At 46.5% G+C, this 15,158-nt stretch overlaps 1 protein-coding gene across 3 annotated transcripts in view; it reads left to right on the top strand.

The window, feature by feature from the left end:
• The first annotated feature begins 13,912 nt into the window (after positions 1-13,912).
• The window catches only part of LOC119313013 (mediator of RNA polymerase II transcription subunit 13-like), a 17,690-nt gene continuing 16,444 nt past the window's right edge, over positions 13,913-15,158 (top strand). For all 3 annotated transcript variants that reach the window (XM_037588821.1, XM_037588822.1, XM_037588820.1), the window contains exon 1: positions 13,913-14,280. The gene's annotated coding sequence lies outside the window, so the exon portion shown is untranslated. The remainder of the gene's footprint in view (positions 14,281-15,158) is intronic.

Here is a 15,158-nt window from a genome sequence, read left to right as displayed (position 1 = left end):
TTGATCACAGACTTCGACTTAGGAATAACCTACACCCCAGGGAAAGCCAACGTCATGGCTGATGCGCTAAGTCGTAAATCTTATTGTAACAATCTGATGTTACAACAAAGTCAACCGCTTCTCCATGAGGAATTTCGGAAGCTTAACCTTCACATTGTTCCTCAAGGATTTCTTTCCACCTTGGTGGCAAAACCTACTCTTACGGATCAAATCATCGCTGCCCAAAAGCGAGATAAAGGAATATCTAAAATCAAAGAGAACATTGCTAGCGGAGGTGCTAGTTGTTTCTCCACAAATGATCATGGTGTTGTGTACTTTGAGAACCGTCTAGTGGTTCCCAAGAACCAGCATCTACGGCAGTTAATCCTTAAGGAGGCTCATGAATCCCCTCTCACTATTCATCCCGGTAGTACTAAGATGTATCAGGACCTACGCCAGAGGTTCTGGTGGACTAGGATGAAGAGAGAAATTGCTCAGTATATTGCTAATTGCGACGTCTGTCGTCGTGTAAAAGCAGAGCACCAACGGCCTGCTGGCACCCTTCAACCCTTAGCTATTCCTGAATGGAAATGGGATAAAATTGGCATGGATTTCATTACCGGTTTTCCCAGGACCAAGAGAGGGAATAATGCTATCTTTGTCGTTGTCGATCGTCTTTCCAAAGTAGCCCATTTCTTACCTGTTCGTGAGAGTATAACCGCTAGTCAACTGGCAGACTTATACATCTCCCGAATAGTGTCTCTCCATGGTGTTCCTTTGGAAATTAACTCGGATCGAGGAAGTCTCTTCACCTCTCGATTTTGGGAAAGTTTCCAAAATGTTATGGGAACCCGTCTCTCCTTCAGCACCGCCTTCCACCCTCAGTCGAGTGGTCAAGTGGAACGCGTCAACCAGATTCTAGAAGACATGCTTCGAGCCTCTGTTATCTCATTCGGGATGGACTGGGAGAAGTGCCTTCCATTTGCCGAATTCGCTTACAACAACAGCTATCAATCTAGCTTGGGCAAAGCCCCTTTTGAAGTTCTCTATGGACGACGGTGTCGAACACCCCTTAACTGGTCAGAGACCGGGGAAAGACAATTCTTTGGCCCGGATATGATTCAGGAAGCAGAAGAACAAGTTCGCATCGTTCGTGAAAAGTTGAAAACAGCCCAATCTCGTCAAAAGAGTCAATATGACCGAAAACATAAGGCTATGACTTTCGAGGTTGACGAGAAGGCTTATCTTCGGGTCACCCCTCTGAAGGGAACCCATCGTTTCGGTATCAAAGGCAAATTGGCTCCTCGTTACATTGGACCTTTTCGCATTCTCGCCAAACGAGGAGAAGTTGCCTACCAGCTGGAACTACCTCCGCATCTCTCCAGAGTCCACGATGTCTTCCACGTTTCTCAACTCAGGCGTTGCTTCTTGGATCCTATCCGTGGAGTGGACTACGAAACGCTTGATCTCCAAGATAATCTTACATATCGAGAGTACCCCATTCGTATCCTCGATCAGGCCGAACGTACCACTCGACGTCATAATATCAAGTTTCTCAAGGTTCAATGGTCGCACCATTCTGAGGATGAAGCAACTTGGGAAAGGGAGGATCGTCTTCGACTCGAGTACCCCGCCTTCTTCCCGGAGGAACCCAAATCTCGGGACGAGATTCTTTTGAGTGGGGGTGAGTTCTCACACCCTAGCTAGTCATGCATTAGAGTGTTGCATCATGTTTACTTTTTCATCAGAAACTTGAAATGGGGATGACAGAACCCCCAGTCCCCTCTGAAACCAACTAGGGTTTACTAAAATAATTTTCAATGAACCTGAAATGCCCTTCTAAAATGCCCATCATTTTTGTCTTGGTTCAGAACCTCTGCCAAAAGTGGTGCACATTTTCCTAGGCCATCTTAGGGTTTTTGAATTAATTCATAAATATTTGAATTTGGGCATTTAAAATTATATAAAATATTTAAATGCTCAAATATCTCCAAACTAAAATGTTTCATGTTGGGAATAATCCAACTATGGACCAGGAGTAATTTGGTGATTTTTGAAGTTGCCTAGGTATTTTATTAAATTCAACAAAGTTGCAGATATATTAAATAAAAACAGAAACAGAAAAAAAGGGGAAAACTTACCTGGCGCCACCGCAGGCCCACCAGCCAGCCCACCTGGCCGGCCAGCCCGGCCACCGCTCCAGCGAGCTGCTTGGCTCGCCAGGCAGGCAGCCAAGGTGCTCGGCGGCGGCACCGCAGCTCGCCACGCAGCTGCTCGCCGCCTCGCCGCCTCCCTCGCCCGGCTAACGCCGTGGATCGGCCTCCCTCTCTCCCCCGAACCCCCCAGACACCCCCTCTCCTCTCCAGCTCCTCCCCCTCGCACGCCCCAGCCATGGCCGACGCCATCGCCGCCACCCCCTCGCCGTAGCCACGCCCTCCGTCCACCCCACGCCGTGTCACCGTGTCCAGGAGCTCCGCCGCTGTCCACTTCATCGAGCAGCCGAGCCCCGAGCGCTCGCAACGCCCGAGACCACCGCACCGACCTCGCCCGAGCTCACCGTCGCCGGAGATCCCCTTCAACGCCATCGTCGCTCCGGTCCATCTCCGGCCGCACCAAGGACTCCGTCGCACTCACTGTGAGCTTAGCCATCTTCCCCTCCCTTCCGTTCTTGCTCCCGAGCCGTGTAGCAACCTCCCGGAGCTCAACCGCACCCACCGCCGTGGACCTCGTCGCCGACGTGCTCCCGGTCATCCTCCGGCCACAAGATGGTGTCCATCTTACTCACCGCGTCACTTAGCACCTAGCTAGCTACTCCACGAGCCTCATCGAACCCTCTAGCGCCAAGTTCACCTCCGACCGAACCCCGGTGGCCGCCAAAGTCGTCGCCGACGCCAACTCCGGCCACCCCGACCTCAACGGACTCCGCCAAGAGCTGCGGTTTGTCCTCAGCTCCCCTCCGGTGGTCTCCGCGGCCCATTTGGTGGCCGAAATGGCCAAAACCACTTCCGCCGCCGCGTCGGGCTCGCCGGCGGCTAAACGCCGGTGCAGCCGACCCGGGTTTGACCACGGGTGGGCCCTGGTTGACTCCCCTGAGTCAATGACAGGTGGGGCCCAGCCCTGTTAATTAAACAGGATTAGTTTTAATTAAATTCTAATTAAAATAATCACCCTGACATGCGGGACCCACTGTCAGGTTTGACCCAGACCAGTTCCGTTGACCTGCTGACGTCACACTGACGTCAGGCTGACGCAGTAATTGATTTCTGGATTTAATTTAAATCAGGAAATTCCAGAATATTATTTAAACTTCAAAAATTCATAACTTTTATTCTGTAACTCCAAATTGGACAAATTATATATGAAAAATGATCAAAAAAATCCAATCTATCCATCTGTACTATTTTCATGCATGATCAAACAAGTTAAATTGATGTTTTAAGCAGAACAAGGAAAAGCACTTTAAAAGGCCATATTTGAATTTGAAATTTGAATCCTTGATTCAAATTTGTTCAAACCCTTCTGGTTTTAGTTGCATTAGCCCAATACACTCATTTTGCCATGTCTCATGCATGCATCATATTGTTGCATACTGTTTGGTAATGTTTGTGTATCGGTGCTCTCTGCGGCAGGTTCTGTCCCCGAAGAGTACCGTGATTACCCTAACGAAGAACCGTATCAGTGCATCGAACCATCAGGCAAGCAACCAAACATTTGATCATATCGATACAATCCCATGTTCTCGCTCCTGCTCTCTTTTACTGCATTAAGACAACGCGTTTCAAACTGCTGTGTGCTACGGTAGTTGAACCCATTTCCTCTGCATGACCTGTCATTGCCACAGTAACTAGATGAAACCCACTAGCATGTGTAGGAGTTGTTTGAGCCATATGTATGTGTTGTTCCTACCTTGCTATGCCTGCTATGCTTAGAGTCGTGTCAGGTCTGGTTCATCTGGGTGATGGGCTAGAGTGAAATGTTTATGTCGGTAATGACAGTGGTGTGGTGAACACGATTTGGTAAAGGTATCGATGAGAGGCCATGTAGGAGTACATGGTGGGTTGTTTCATTGAAGCCGACCTTAAGCACTGAGATCTGTATGCGTGATTTAAGATACAGCTACTACCATGCATTGGGCCCTGAAATATGACCCCGCTCGACTTCTTATTCACCCTAGCTCTCTGTCCAGGAGTTGCAAGTAGTTTCTGGTGTTTGTAGCCTACTGGAGGCCGTGGACAGCGCTGACCGTAGGGGTGGGCTGTGATGCGGTAGGTACGTGGCACGGTGTACCGAATACCCGTTAGGTATCTCGGGAACCCTGTTCACATCGTTTGGGGCCGTATGGGAAACCTCGGCCGGACTCCCTGCGGATGGAACCTGAATAGGCGATAAACCTGGACTAGAGGCTTAAGTGTTTAGGTAGGTCGTGGTCTACACCCACGTCGGCTTTCGCTTGAAGTCTGCCGAGCACATGTCGTGTGCAGACGCTAAGTGGTGGAAACATGTATGAAGAAGTACACCCCTGCAGGGTTATCATAATCTATTCGAATAGCCGCGTCCGTGGTAAAGGACTACTTGGTTGCCTATACAGTTCATAGACAATGTAAATGGAAACTGTTAAAAGCCTCAAGATAAGCGTGAGTGCCGAGGATGGCTCTTCCGTAGGAAGACGGAGGCGAATCCTCGGTAGTGTATTGAAGTGGTGAGTAGTGGACTCGTGTGCGCAAAACCATTTCAAGTTGGAGTATCGTAGGATAGTCTAGCCAAGAGTCAAAGCTGGCTTGCTGCAATAACTCCACCAACCCTTCTTGATAATATGCATGTATGTAGGTTCTGATGTAAGTCTTGCTGAGTACCTTTGTACTCATGTTGCTATAATCTACATTTTTACAGAAGACGCTGCAACCCCTTCTGATGGGTTCTATGTAGACGTTGACATCAACGAGTAGGCTAAAGACCCAGGTGGTGACCCTGAGCTTGTGAAGGACCACGTAGTATAGCTAGGCTTCCCAAAGCCTCTTTTATTTTACTACTTGTCTGTACTCAGACAAGTTACTTCCGCTGCTGGTTTGTATGACTGTATGACTTGTATGTTGGGTCGTAAGACCCGTACCTTTGTGTATGTTATGTATGGCTCTCTGAGCCTTAAATAAAGTACTTGTGTCGTAGAGTCATGTTGTGATGCTTCGTTGTATTTGCACATATCGAGCATATTGTGTGTATGATTGAAAAGCTTGGTATGTGTGGGATCTGACTATCTAGTTGTTTATCTTTAGTAGCCTCTCTTACCGGGAAATGTCTCCTAGTGTTACCGCTGAGCCATGGTAGCTTGCTACTGCTCTGGAACACTTAGGCTGGCCGGCATGTGTCCTTCTTCGTTCCTGTGTCTGTCCCTTCGGGGAAATGTCACGCTTTGAGTACCGGAGTCCTGTTAGCCCGCTACAGCCCGGTTTACCGGAGTCCTGCTAGCCCAGTGCTACAGCCCGGACCCATTTGCTGATGACCGACACGTTCGAAGCTGGGTCATGGATGCCTGTCCCTGTAAGTCTGTGCCACTTTGGGTTTACGACTAGTCATGTCAGCCCGGGCTCTTTATCATATGGATGCTAGCGACACTATCATATACGTGAGCCAAAATGCGCAAACGGTCCCGGGCAAAGGTAAGGCGACACCCGTGGGGATACCGTGCATGAGGCCGCAAGGTGATATGAGGTGTTACCGGCTAGATCGATGTGACATCGAGTCGGGGTCCTGACAAAAGTGTTCCCCCTAACTATGCACCGTTGCGAAGGTTCGTTGTTTCGAAGCACCACGTGATGATCGGGTGTGATAGATTCTAATGTTCGCATATAATGGGTGTAAGCCAGATTTACACGTGCAAAACACTTAGGTTGACTTGACGAGCCTAGCATATACAGACATGGCCTCGGAACACAAGAGACCGAAAGGTCGAGCATGAGTCATATAGTAGATACGATCAACATGAAGATATTCACCGATGATGACTAGCCCTTCTCACGTGATGATCGGACACAGCCTAGTTGACTCGGATCATGTATCACTTAGATGACTAGAGGGATGTCTATCTGAGTGGGAGTTCATTAGATGAACTTAATTATCCTGAACATAGTCAAAAGGTCTTTGCAAATTATGTCATAGCTCGTGTTTCAGTTCTACTATTTTAGATATGTTCCTAGAGAAAATTTAGATGAAAGTTGATAGTAGAAATTATGCGGATTGGGTCCATAAACTGAGGATTGTCCTCATTGCTACGCAGAAGGCTTATGTCCTTAATGCATCGCTCGGTGTGCTAAACCTCGAATGTCGTATGTGATAGAGGCGAGGGTGTCCCGATCTTTCGATGAGATGATAACTATCGATTTGATGGAGACGACTTTGACGATCCGACTACAGACGTGCACGACGTTGCGCCTTGGCAATCGCTAAACCAATCTCCTGAGGTTACTGACAATGCCGGAAGCACGGTCAGCCTGACCATGAAGGTTTATTCCTGCAAGCAATCGAAGAACGAGCAAGAATATGATAAAGCAATCTGAATATTGCAAATATATATGAGGTATTGATAATGGTGGGGATCCGGAAGCGGTCTTGGTCTGGTCGTTGGACACAAACGAAGTACACGAAGTTGCAATGGCTAACTTTTAACTAAACAAATCCCAAGGAAAAAGCTACTAGATGGATCTACTTATATAGGAGTAAGGGGTGGCGGCCAAGGAGGTGGGAGGACGTCCCAAGGCAGCCTAAAACTAACCCTAGGTCGTACAAGGCTCATGGGCCCAAGTGGAGGTGATGCAACACCTTTGGGCTTGTAGTTTGACTCGGATTCTGCTGCAACGTCAGATTTTTTCGTCCGTAACTCAACGCTCCGGAGGAATTTGAAGGTGAATCCAATTGGGATGGAAAGAGCACGAAATCTAGTTTCCAACAAAAAAAGAATCACCCAATTCGGAGTCCGTGTGAAAAAGTTGTTGGCGTTTTGAGTCAGGTATGTCTGTGCAGTCCGAACCTGAATCCAGAACGTGAGAGACTTGGACTCTATCTTCTCTTGGCCCAAAAGTGACGTGAGAGGACTTTTTGAACACAACCTAAACATCTCCTTTTCCCTTATCTTCATATGTGGATTGTACAAATGTCCCATACACCTACAATTAGACAAAACACAAAAGTGTGTGAAGTATTTTTGTTCTGGATAACATAAATAGACTATTGAATAGTTTGCATTAGAAATCACCTGACAAATATGCATGTATGCAATATTTTTGGTCGTATCCAAGGTAGTCATGTCCTCATCAGTATGTGGATGTTGCGAACATCTGACATACACGTTTTGATGACTACGTGATAGTTCAGTAATGTTAAACGGTTTAGAATTGAGGCGCCGAAGACGATTTTGAAACATCGCAGAACATATGAGATGTTCCGAGGGCTGAAATTAGGATTTCAGGCTCGTGCCCACGTCAAGAGGTATAAGACCTCTGACGAGTTTCTTAGCCTACAAACTAAGGGAGAAAAGCTCAATCGTTGAGCTTGTGCTCAGATTGTCTGAATACAACAATCACTTGAATCGAGTGGGAATTAAACTTCCAGATGAGATAGTGATGTTTCTCCAAAGTCATTACCACCAAGCTACTAGAGCTTCATGATGAACTATAACAGATCAGGGATAGATATGATGATCCTTGAGCTATTCGCGATGTTTGACACTGCGAAAGTAGAAATCAAGTAGGAGCATCAATTGTTGATGGTTAGTAAAACCACTAGTTTCAAGAAGGGCAAGGGCAAGAAGGGATACTTTATGAAACGGCAAATAAGTTGCTGCTCTAGTGAAGAAACCCAAGGTTGAACCCAAACCCGAGACTAAGTGCTTCTGTAATGAGGGGAACGGTCACTGAAGCAGAACTACCCTAGATACTTGGTACATGAGAAGGCTGGCAAGGTCGACAGAAGTATATTGGATATACATTATAATATGTACTTTACTAGTACTCCTAGTAGCACCAGGGTATTAAAATACCGGTTTAGTTGCTAAGTGTAGTAACTCGAAATAAAAGGCTACGGAATAAACGGAGACTAGTTGAAGGTGAGATGACGATATGTGTTGGAAGTGTTTCCAAGGTTGATGTGATCAAGCATCGCATGCTCCCTCTACCATCGAGATTAGTGTTAAAACTAAATAATTGTTATTTGGTGTTTGCGTTGAGCATAAACATGATTGGATTATGTTTATCGCAATACGGTTATTCATTTAAGGAGAATAATTGTTACTCTATTTATTTGAATAATACCTTCAATGGTCTTGCACCTAAAATAAATGGTTTATTGAATCTCGATCGTAGTGATACACATGTTCATGCCAAAAGATATAAGATAGTAATGATAGTACCACCTACTTGTGGCACTGCCATCTGAGTCATATTGGTATAAAACGCATGGAGAAGCTCCATGTTGATGGATCTTTGGACTCACTCGTTTTTTGAAAAGTTTGAGACATGTGAACCATGTTTATTGGTATGCATGCATGAAGAAACTCCATGCAGGTGGATCGTTTGGACTCACTTGATTTTGAATCACTTGAGACATGCAAATCATACCACATGGGCAAGATGACCGAAAAGCCTCGTTTTCAGTAAAACTTTACAACAAAGCAACTTGTTGGAAGTCATACATTTTGATGTGTGCAGTCCAGTGAGTGCTGAGGCATGCAGTGGATATCATTATGTTCTTACTTCAAAGATGATTTGAGTAGATGCTAAGTATATTTACTTGATGAAACACAAGTCTGAATTATTGAAAGGTTCAAGTAATTTCAGAGTGAAGTTGAAGATCATCGTGACAAGAGGATAAAATGTCTATGATATGATCATAGAGATGAATATCTGAGTTACGAGTTTGGTACAGAATTAAGATATTGTGGAAATTGTTTCACAACTAATACCGCCTGGAACACCATAGTGTGATGGTGTGTCCGAACATCATAGCTGCACCCTATTGGATATGGTGCATACTATGATGTCTCTTATCGAATTACCACTATCGTTTATGGGTTAGGAATTAGAGACAGATGCATTCACTTTAAATAGGGCACCACGTAATTCCATTGAGATGACACCATATGAACTATGGTTTAGAGAAACCTAAGCTGTCATTTCTTAAAAGTTCGGGGCTGCGACGCTTATGTGGAAAAGCTTTAGCCTGATAAGCTCGAACCCAAAGCGGATAAATACATCTTCATAGGACACCCAAAACAGTTGGGTATACCTCCTATTTCAGATCCGGAAGCAAAAGTGATTGTTTCTAGAAACGAGTCCTTTCTCGAGGAAAATTTTCTCTCGAAAGAATTGAGTGGGAGGATGGTGGAGACTTGATGAGGTTATTGAACCGTCACTTCAACTAGAGTGTAGCAGGGCACAAGAAGTTGTTCCTGTGGCGCCTACACCAATTGAAGTGGAAGCTAATGATAGTGATCATGAAACTTCGGATCAAGACACTACCAAACCTTGTAGGTCGACAAGGATACATACTACTTCAGAGTGGTACATAATCCTGTCTTGGAGGTCATGTTGCTAGACAACAATGAACCTACGAGCTACGGAGAAGCGATGGTGGGCCAGGATTCCAATGAATGGCTCGAGGCCATAAAATTTGAGAGGATCCATGAATGAAAACAAAGTATAGACTTTGGAAGAACCACTTGATGGTCGTAAGGTTGTTGGGTACAGATGGATTTTAAAAGGAAGACGGACAATGATGGTAAGTATCACCATTAAGAAAGCTCGACTTGTCACTAAGATGTTTTTCCGGCAAGTTCAAGGAGTTGACTACGATGAGACTTTCTCACTCGTAGTGATGCTAAGAGTCTGTTGGAATTATGTTAGCAGTTACTGCATTATTTATGAAATCTTGCAGATAAGATGCGAAATCATTGTTTCCTCGACAATTTTCTTGAGGCAAGGTTGTATGTGATACAACCAGAAGGTTTTGTCAATCCTAAAAGATGCTAATAAGTATGCAAAGCTCCAACAATCCTTCTAAGGACTAGAGTAGCATCTCGGAGTTGGAATATATACTTTGATGAGATGATCAAAGATTTTGGGTTTATACAAAGTTTATGAGAAACTTGTATTTCCAAAGAAGTGTGTGGGAGCACTATATAATTTCTGATGAGTATATGTTGTTGACATATTGTTGATCAGAAATGATGTAGAATTTCTGGAAAGCATATAGGGTTATTTGAAAAGTGTTTTTCAATGGAAAACCTGGATTAAGCTACTTGAACATTGAGCATCAAGATCTATAAGGATAGATAAAAAATGCTTAATAGTACTTTCAAATGAACACATACTGTGACAAGATTTTGAAGGAGTTCAGAATAGATCGGCAAAGAAGGAGTTCTTGGCTGTGTTATAAGGTGTGAGTATTGGGTAAGACTCAAGACCTGACCACGGCAGAAGAGAGAGAAAGGACGAAGGTCGTCCCCTATGCTTTAGACGTAGGCTCCACAGTATGCTATGTTGTGTACCGCACCTGAAGTGTGCCTTGCCATGAGTCAGTCAAGGGGTACAAGTGTGATCCAGGATTGGATCACAGGACAGCGGTCAAGGTTATCCTTAGTAACTAGTGGACTAAGGAATTTTCTCGATTATGGAGGTGGTAAAAGAGTTCGTCATAAAGGGTTACGCCGATGCAAACTTTGACACTAATCTGGATGACTTTGAGTAGTAGACCGGATTCGTATAGTAGAGCAGTTATTTGGAATAGTTCCAAATAGCGCGTGGTAGCTGCATCTAGGAGATGACATAGAGATTTGTAAAACACACACGGATCTGAAAGATTCAGACCCATTGACTAATAACCTCTCTCACAAGCGAGATATGATCAAACCCAATGGGTGTTGGATTCATTACAATCACATAGTGATGTGAACTAGATTATTGACTCTAGTGCAAGTGGGAGACTGTTGGAAATATGCCCTAGAGGCAATAATAAAATGGTTATTATTGTATTTCCTTGTTCATGATAATTGTCTATTATTCATGCTATAATTGTATTAACTGGAGACCGTAATACATGTGTGAATACATAGACCACAACACGTCCCTAGTGAGCCTCTAGTTGACTAGCTCGTTGATTAATAGATGGTTATGGTTTCCTAACCATGTACATTGGATGTCATTGATAATGGGATCACATCATTAGGAGAATGATGTGATGGACAAGACCCAATCTTAAGCATAGCACACGATCGTGTAGTTCATTTGCTAAGAGCTTTTCTAATGTCAAGTATCATTTCCTTAGACCATGAGATTGTGCAACTCCTGGATACTGTAGGAATGCTTTGGGTGTACCAAACGTCACAACATAACTGGGTGGCTATAAAGGTGCATTACAGGTATCTCCGAAAGTGTCTGTTGGGTTGGCACGAATCGAGACTAGGATTTGTCACTCCGTATGACGGAGAGGTATCTCTGGGCCCACTCGGTAATGCATCATCATAATGAGCTCAATGTGACTAAGTAGTTATTCACGGGATCATGCATTACGGGACGAGTAAAGTGACATGCCGGTAACAAGATTGAACGAGGCATTGGGATACCGACGACCGGATCTCGGGCAAGTAACGTACCGATGACAAAGGGAATTGTATACGGGATTGCTTGAATCCCCGATATCGTGGTTTATCCGATGAGATCATCGTGGAACATGTGGGAGCCAACATGGGTATCCATATCCTGTTGTTGGTTATTGACTGGAGAGATGTCTCGGTCATGTCTACATGCCTCCCGAACCCGTACGGTCTACACACTTAAGGTTCGATGACGCTAGGGTTATAGGGAAGTTTTGTATGTGGTTACCGAATGTTGTTGGGAGTCCCGAATGAGATCCCGGACGTCATGAGGAGTTCCGAAGGTAAAGAATGATATATAAGAAGTGAGGTTTTGGTCACCGTAAGTGTTTCGGGTGTCACCGGTAATGTACCGGGACCACCGGAAGGGTTCCGGGGGTCCATCGGGAGGGGCCACTAGCCCCGGAGGCTTGCATGGGCCAAGAGTGGGAAGGAACCAGCCCCTGAGTGGGCTGGTGCGCCTCCCACCAAGGCCCAAGGCACAACAAAGAGGAGGAAGGGGAAACCCTAGGCGCAGATGGGCCTAAGGCCCACCCTAGGGCGCGCCTCCCCTCTCTCCCCCTCTTGGCCGCCCCCTCCATCCCATCTAGGGCTACCGCCCCCTAGGGGTGGAACCCTAGAGGGGGCGCACCCTCCTCCCCTCCTCCTATATATAGTGGGGTTTTTGGGGCTGCCAAGGAAATGAGTCTCTCTCTCTTCGGCGCAGCCCTACCTCTCCACATCCTCGTCCTTTGTAGTGCTTGGCGAAGAGCTGTTGGAAACCACACTGCTTCACCACCACCACGCTGTCGTGCTGCTGCTGGAGTTCTCTTCCCCAACCTCTCCCTCCTCCTAGCTGGATCAAGGCACGGGAGACGTCATCGGGCTGCACGTGTGTTGAACGCGGAGGCGCCGTTGTTTGGCGCTTAGATCGGAATCGACCGCGATCTGAATCGCTGCGTGTACGACTCCTCCAACCGCGTTCTTGTAACGCTTCCGCATCGCAATCTTCAAGGGTGTGAAGATACACTCCCCTCTCTCTTGTTGCTAGAATCTCCATAGATTGACCTTGGTGATGCGTAGAAAATTTTGAATTTCTGCTACGTTCCCCAATAGTCTTTCTAATACTGTCCTTTTTCTATCCCTGTGAATCAAATCTTACCGTGGCGAGTGTGGTTGTGCTCTTAGACATCCGGAGGTACTCGTCCCACAAATCTGCAATCATGCCATATGCAAGCATTCACAAAGTAGCCATGCACTTTTGGCAACCAGAGAATCCAAATCTTCCAAGGACATCCTTCTTTAAGATGAAGTAGTCATCGTAGGTCTTGATGCCATTGTAGAGACGTTCAAACACATTTTTTGGCATCCAAAAGCGCCGACGAAAATTATCTGCAAATAGGGCAATGGGGGAAAAGTAGTCGTCCCTCAGCATCAAATTACCCCTTTCCCTGTTCTGATTCAGCACTCGGTCACCTTGATCGATCCCTGGAAACTGGGAGCACGCTCTTCGGCATGCTCCACGTCTTCAAGGATCGCTTGCATTATTGTAGTTTCGTAGGCATAATCCTCCTTGTCGGATGACTCAACGTAGTGCTCGTACGGGTACTCCATGTACAAATCTATTGCTTCAAAGAAGGGAGAAATGACATTTCACTAAACATTTGCCTACCGCTGAGCATGGTGATCTCCACGAATGACATTCACAAGGGCAAATGAGAAGCAGGTCAAGGCCAATGTGCTTGTGCCGCCACGGCGCTCGCTGACGTGGATAAGTGACACCTAGTGCCAAAAAATACATCAAAACTTAAAGGATTTGACAAAAAATGGAGGGGGCGAAAAAGATTACCTTCCTCTTCGTTTTGCATTCAAGATCTGTCAAAAACGATGCCCAAACTGAGGAAAACGGAGGGGAGGAGAGTGGTGCAAGCTCTCTGTTTGAAGATGAACTGATGAAGAGGATGGGTGGCCCACCCGCCGCCCCATCGACCACTTACCTCCCAAGGGTCTACCGTCATCGACTATGGTGGTAGGGGTATAAAGAGGTACCACCACGACCCTTGGTGGTAACACTTGTCCATGTCAGCTAGCGTCGTGACGACGCAGACACGTTGACCTGCTTCCTATCGCAATTGACCTCGACTGTAGCTAGTGGTATCCTACCGCGAGGGATGACGGCGGTAGGAAAAATGACAAATCCGTTTTTTTTAAACAGAGTCAAAATAGTGCTGAACTTTGGCACAATGGTGAGAACAGTGACAACTTTACCCCTGGATTTGTGAGGGAATTACCCACCTTTGCCACCGCAAAAATCTGAATCGGCACCCCCGATGCGCAGCGCCACCGATCTCGCGATTTAGGGTTTGCTGGCGCCGCCGGCCACCGGCGCGGCCCCTCCTCAGCCACCGCCACAGCCCGCCGCAGGAGCCCCACCCACGCCCGCCTCCTCTTCTGTCTTCCCTGGCCGCCGCAGGAGCTCCACCGCCGGCCGGCTGCTCTCCACCGGCGCGGCCCCTCGTCGACCACGGCGAACGGCCAACGCAGGAGCTTCACCGCCGCCCCGGATCCGCCTCGGGCAGCAGGAGCTCCACCTCTGCCCGAGTCCGCCATCCCCATCCACCTCGAGCAGCGGGAGCACGCCTTGAGGCTGCTCTCCCCCTCTCCCCTGTAACCAACCGGAGGTAAAGAAGCAAACTTTTTCTTTCACAGCAAACTTATTACTAATAAATCCCAGCATGAAAAACCCATGTGTAGATTCATATGATGCATAGCTTGTGTCTGTCCTCTCAACGTGCATTATTTCCTGGTTATGTTGACACACAGCAGCTTGTGTGTGAAACATGTACTACTATTATAACTTCCTGGTTATGGCAGCAGTGAAGTGTGTGACAATTTACCTTTTATTTTATATATGCTTGATTGAAATTTGTGATCTGTGAAATGGATGAAAAAGGAAAAAGGCAAATTGGGATATGCACACCACACAGCCATTTTATGCCAGTATATGTGCAAAGAAGACTCGGTTAAAAATCATAAGAGGCCAGGGGGATGTTTGAACCGTAGAGGTTATGATAAAAATCTTGGAGACAAGTTCTTGGCTAGGACAGGGAGTTACTAAGACTCGGTTCAAAAACAAACGGGACATGTTGAAGAGACAGTATAGTAGTATACACAATTCATGGTGTTGAAAAGTGCAGCAACTGGGCTAGGTTGGGATGACGTGAAAGGAACTGTTGTAGCCGATGATGATTGGTGGAAGGTTCATCTTAAGGTATTTAGTATCTGGTGAGGCCGGTGACGAGGCGCTCCAAAGACTGCCCCGACCCCGTCCATCACAGCCCCCACAAATCTGATTCAACAAATCCTTATCCATCGCAGCCCCCACAGATCCGATTCAACAGATCCTCATTGAACGCCCACGGCCCCCACAAATCTGATTCAACAAATCCTCATCCATCGCAGCCCCCACAGACCCGATTCAACAGACCCTCATTGAACGCCCACGGCCCCCACAGATCTGATTCAACAAATCCTCATCCATCGCAGCCCCCACAGATCC

Source organism: Triticum dicoccoides, chromosome 5B (assembly GCF_002162155.2).
Source record: "Triticum dicoccoides isolate Atlit2015 ecotype Zavitan chromosome 5B, WEW_v2.0, whole genome shotgun sequence".
Taxonomy (NCBI): Eukaryota; Viridiplantae; Streptophyta; class Magnoliopsida; order Poales; family Poaceae; genus Triticum; species Triticum dicoccoides.
This window is presented reverse-complemented; position numbering and strand designations above follow the sequence as displayed.